The sequence below is a fragment of the Siphateles boraxobius genome, unplaced genomic scaffold (assembly GCF_051911475.1).
Source record: "Siphateles boraxobius isolate OS27281-9 unplaced genomic scaffold, OSU_SipBor_1 163, whole genome shotgun sequence".
NCBI classification, from domain to species: domain Eukaryota; kingdom Metazoa; phylum Chordata; class Actinopteri; order Cypriniformes; family Leuciscidae; genus Siphateles; species Siphateles boraxobius.
The window spans coordinates 374,606-380,000 of NW_027508770.1; the positions used below are offsets into that span (position 1 = coordinate 374,606).

General features: G+C 44.7%; 1 protein-coding gene across 23 annotated transcripts in view; it reads right to left on the reverse strand.

The window, feature by feature from the left end:
• Positions 1-4,683: 4,683 nt before the first annotated feature.
• Positions 4,684-5,395, reverse strand: part of LOC143740039 (ubiquitin carboxyl-terminal hydrolase 9X-like) — a 79,720-nt gene continuing 79,008 nt past the window's right edge. For 21 of the 23 annotated variants that reach the window (XM_077232087.1, XM_077232081.1, XM_077232073.1 and 18 more), the window contains one exon: positions 4,684-5,395. This exon is cut by the window's right edge and continues 338 nt beyond it. The gene's annotated coding sequence lies outside the window, so the exon portion shown is untranslated. The other 2 variants (XR_013204714.1, XR_013204713.1) reach the window with 1 other exon arrangement.

Sequence of the window (5,395 nt, forward strand, 5' to 3'; positions counted from 1 at the left end):
GAGGAATGCATTAATTATTAGCATGTGAACCGTGAATGCGGTGTCAGTACTTCGGATAAATGCCAAATTCATGTAAACATGAGCAAACGTGATATGACTTGCCTTCTATTATAATGCGTTTGCAAGTATCAGTGTGTGTGTGTGAAGAGTAAATTCGTGGAAACAGAACAGACATGTTAAAGGTGCTCTGAGGATAATAACAGCTTTCATACCTGGAAATTATTTTTTCATCCTGTCCACTCGTTTAATGAAGCATTTCACAAGAATTATGAATTTTTCAAAAACTTGGAGGTGCATGAAAACTGCCTGCTACTTAAATGCCAGAACATGAAGCTTTAAAACACACATAAAACTAGGCCTTTTTAGCCTTTGTCCTGCTTAGTTTGGGACTTTTTTTTTTTATATTCAATATTATTGATCTCCTGCATTGACACCATTATATGAGAACTGAAACTGAGCTGGACGATGACATCACTGTTTTCTCCAGAGCGATATATAAATTAACTAAATCAATAACTTTTTTTTACAAAAAAATGAACCATCACTGAACTTACTTAAGCTGGACTGTGACGCTATTTTCTTCTGGAAATAAACTTTGTTGCATTATTTTCCTGTTATCTCTGTAAAGCTGCTTTGAAACTCTGTGTTGTAAAAAGCGTTGTATAAATAAGCTGACTGGGCTGAAGGCAGCGCATCAAATGTGGGTCAGTGTATACAGACGGGTTAATCAAATACCATTTATTTTGACCTTTAAAGTATAATTTTACAGCGCGCTGGGTTTGTACAGTGCTCGAGGGCTGATCGAGGAATATTATTCCTGCACATTTCACAAAAACAGCTGTAGAATTCAAACAAAATTAAACCCTGAAAAGGAAGAACCAAAGCAAAAGTCATTCTGATGGGACGTTTACACAAATGGAGCACAATTATGCTTGCGAGACTGTGAACAGACGGCCTGAGCTGTAGTGGTCCGTTTTAACCCCTCACTAGCCACTAGTCGTCCGCTTTAACCCCTCACTAGCCACTAGTCGTCCGCTTTAACCCCTCACTAGCCACTAGTCGTCCGCTTTAACCCCTCACTAGCCACTAGTCGTCCGCTTTAACCCCTCCCTAGCCACTAGTGGTCACGCTTTAACCCCTGACTAGCCACTAGTCGTCCGCTTTAACCCCTCACTAGCCACTAGTGGTCCGCTTTAACCCCTCACTAGACAGTAGTGATCACGCTTTAACCCCTCACTAGCCACTAGTGGTCACGCTTTAACCCCTCCCTAGCCACTAGTGGTCACGCTTTAACCCCTCACTAGCCACTAGTGGTCCGCTTTAACCCCTCACTAGCCACTAGTGGTCACGCTTTAACCCCTCACTAGACAGTAGTGATCACGCTTTAACCCCTCACTAGCCAGTAGTGATGATCACGCTTTAACCCCTCACTAGTCACTAGTGATCACGCTTTTACCCCTCACTAGCCAGTAGTGATCACGCTTTAACCCCTCACTAGATAGTAGTGATTACGCTTTAACCCCTCACTAGATAGTAGTGATCACGCTTTAACCCCTCACTAGATAGTAGTGTTATGTCCCTCCAGTACCTTTGGTGGCTCTGTTTTCCTTTACTAATGTTTGACTGCTCGGCAGTATGCTTTTCCTTTGTTATTGTGTGCAGGTGTGATCAGGTAACGAGTGGGCGGAGAGACACCCTTTTAACCTGAGGCACTTCGTGCAGAGAGGGGGAAGAGGAGGGAGAGACTTGTGTACCGGCCACCACGCCTGTTGTTGTTGATCTTCCTGCAATGTTTTGTTCTGTTGTAGTTTTCTCCCAATTTCTGTTTTGTTTGTAATTTACTTAATTGTTTAATAAATTCCCTAGACAAACAAGTACGACTAACTTTGCGGTCACTTTATGTTGTGGCCAGGGAGCCTGATCATAACAGTAGTGATCACGCTTTAACCCCTCACTAGACAGTAGTGATCACGCTTTAACGCCTCACTAGACAGTAGTGATGATCACGCTTTAACCCCTCACTAGACAGCAGTGATCATGCTTTAACCCCTCACTAGATAGTGGTGATCACGCTTTAACCCCCACTAGCCAGCAGTGATCACGCTTTAACCCCTCACTAGCCAGTAGTGATCACACTTTAACCCCTCACTAGCCAGAAGTGATCACGCTTTAACCCCTCACTAGCCAGTAGTGATCACGCTTTAACCCCTCACTAGACAGTAGTGATCACGCTTTAACCCCTCACTAGACAGTAGTGATCACGCTTTAACCCCTCACTAGACAGTAGTGATCACGCTTTAACCCCTCACTAGACAGTAGTGATCACGCTTTAACCCCTCACTAGCCAGAAGTGATCACGCTTTAACCCCTCACTAGACAGTAGTGATCACGCTTTAACCCCTCACTAGACAGTAGTGATCACGCTTTAACCCCTCACTAGCCAGAAGTGATCACGCTTTAACCCCTCACTAGCCAGAAGTGATCACGCTTTAACCCCTCACTAGCCAGAAGTGATCATGCTTTAACCCCTCACTAGCCAGTAGTGATCATGCTTTAACCCCTCACTAGATAGTAGTGATCACGCTTTAACCCCTCACTAGATAGTAGTGATCACGCTTTAACCCCGCACTAGCCAGTAGTGATCACGCTTTAACCCCTCACTAGCCAGTAGTGATGATCACGCTTTAACCCCTCACTAGACAGTAGTGATCACACTTTAACCCCTCACTAGCCAGAAGAGATCACGCTTTAACCCCTCACTAGCCAGTAGTGATCACGCTTTAACCCCTCACTAGACAGTAGTGATCACGCTTTAACCCCTCACTAGACAGTAGTGATCACGCTTTAACCCCTCACTAGACAGTAGTGATCACGCTTTAACCCCTCACTAGACAGTAGTGATCATGCTTTAACCCCTCACTAGACAGTAGTGATCACACTTTAACCCCTCACTAGACAGTAGTGATCACACTTTAACCCCTCACTAGCCAGAATTGATCACGCTTTAACTCCCTCACTAGCCAGTTGTGATCACGCTTTAACCCCTCACTAGCCAGTAGTGATCACGCTTTAACACTCGAATAGATAGTAGTGATCACGCTTTAACCCCTCACTAGCCAGAAGTGATGATCACGCTTTAACCCCCTCACTAGACAGTAGTGATCACGCTTTAACCCCTCACTAGCCAGAAGTGATGATCACGCTTTAACCCCCTCACTAGCCAGTAGTGATCACGCTTTAACCCCTCACTAGCCAGTAGTGATCACGCTTTAACCCCTCAATAGATAGTAGTGATCACGCTTTAACCCCTCACTAGACAGTAGTGATCACACTTTAACCCCTCACTAGACAGTAGTGATCACGCTTTAACCCCTCACTAGCCAGAAGTGATCACGCTTTAACCCCCTCACTAGCCAGTAGTGATCACGCTTTAACCCCTCACTAGCCAGTAGTGATCACGCTTTAACCCCTCACTAGCCAGTAGTGATCACGCTTTAACCCCTCAATAGATAGTAGTGATCACGCTTTAACCCCTCACTTGACAGTAGTGATCACACTTTAACCCCTCACTAGACAGTAGTGATCACGCTTTAACCCCTCACTAGCCAGAAGTGATCACGCTTTAACCCCTCACTAGCCAGTAGTGATCACGCTTTAACCCCTCAATAGATAGTAGTGATCACGCTTTAACCCCTCACTAGCCAGAAGTGATCACGCTTTAACCCCTCACTAGCCAGTAGTGATCACGCTTTAACCCCTCACTAGACAGTAGTGATCACGCTTTAACCCCTCACTAGACAGTAGTGATCACGCTTTAACCCCTCACTAGCCAGAAGTGATCACGCTTTAACCCCCTCACTAGCCAGTAGTGATCACGCTTTAACCCCTCACTAGACAGTAGTGATCACGCTTTAACCCCTCACTAGACAGTAGTGATCACACTTTAACCCCTCACTAGACAGTAGTGATCACGCTTTAACCCCTCACTAGACAGTAGTGATCACGCTTTAACCCCTCACTAGACAGTAGTGATCACGCTTTAACCCCTCACTAGCCAGAAGTGATCACGCTTTAACCCCTCACTAGCAAGTAGTGATCACGCTTTAACCCCTCAATAGATAGTAGTGATCACGCTTTAACCCCTCACTAGCCAGAAGTGATGATCACGCTTTAACCCCCTCACTAGCCAGTAGTGATCACACTTTAACCCCTCACTAGCCAGAAGTGATCACGCTTTAACCCCTCACTAGCCAGTAGTGATCACGCTTTAACCCCTCAATAGATAGTAGTGATCACGCTTTAACCCCTCACTAGACAGAAGTGATCACGCTTTAACCCCTCAATAGATAGTAGTGATCACGCTTTAACCCCTCAATAGATAGTAGTGATCACGCTTTAACCCCTCACTAGACAGTAGTGATCACGCTTTAACCCCTCACTAGACAGTAGTGATCACGCTTTAACCGCTCACTAGACAGTAGTGATCACGTTTAAGGCCTTCAGTGTGTGCTGGGAGTCTGGCTGGCTTCTGGCTGGTTTCGGGTTCCGGTTCTGGACGATCTTCAGCAGATCCACACGCTGACCGACTCAATACAACCTACCAGATGATTTAACAAGCGTGTGTGTGTGTTTCTGCGTGCAGTGGGTATTTGAAACCATCGGAAAGTTAATAAAAAGTCAAGCTTGCATTTAAATGTTTAATTTATTGTTTTTAGTGGTGCATTGCGTCTGTTATTATATGTCTGTGCAGGAAAAGAAAGACTTCAAAGTGAAAACTTCCGTCGGCAAAAACAGAACTCTGTACAGTAAATATCCTCTTAAAAATAACAACACAAGGACGATGCCTTTTCATTTAAACGCTCAAACTCTTCTCATTTTCAACAAAATAACTTCTATCAAAGAAAACTGCAAAATAGAATATGGTGCGGTTCATTTTCCTTCGAAGGGATTTTGGTATTCAGACAAAAGAGAACAAGAGCCACACTTTATAAATCCAGTACAGTACGTGCTGTCGATGAATCCTGTAAATCTCCTCGGAAACAGAGTAGTGTGTCCGTGGCTGCGTTCTCATTGGACAGGAGCAGAGGAAGTGGGCGGGGCCTGATGCAGTTCCACTCAAACACCAGATATTTCACAGTCCAGTCTGTTGGAAATACACATGAAAAATCAAGCGTTTATTCTGTGGAGTAAAAGTGTGTGAAAGAGCCTGACAGGAGATGACATCACACTCCTAACAGGCCAAAGGCTTCTTGATGAATGGAGAAAACAAAGAAAACAAAAGTGCTGAAAGATTCCAATGCCTTCTAAATCAGCAGTGACTGATCCACGACGAAGCCTCGGTTCCCTTCATTCTGCTGTGTTACAGGAGGAGGATGATGATGATGATGATGATGAT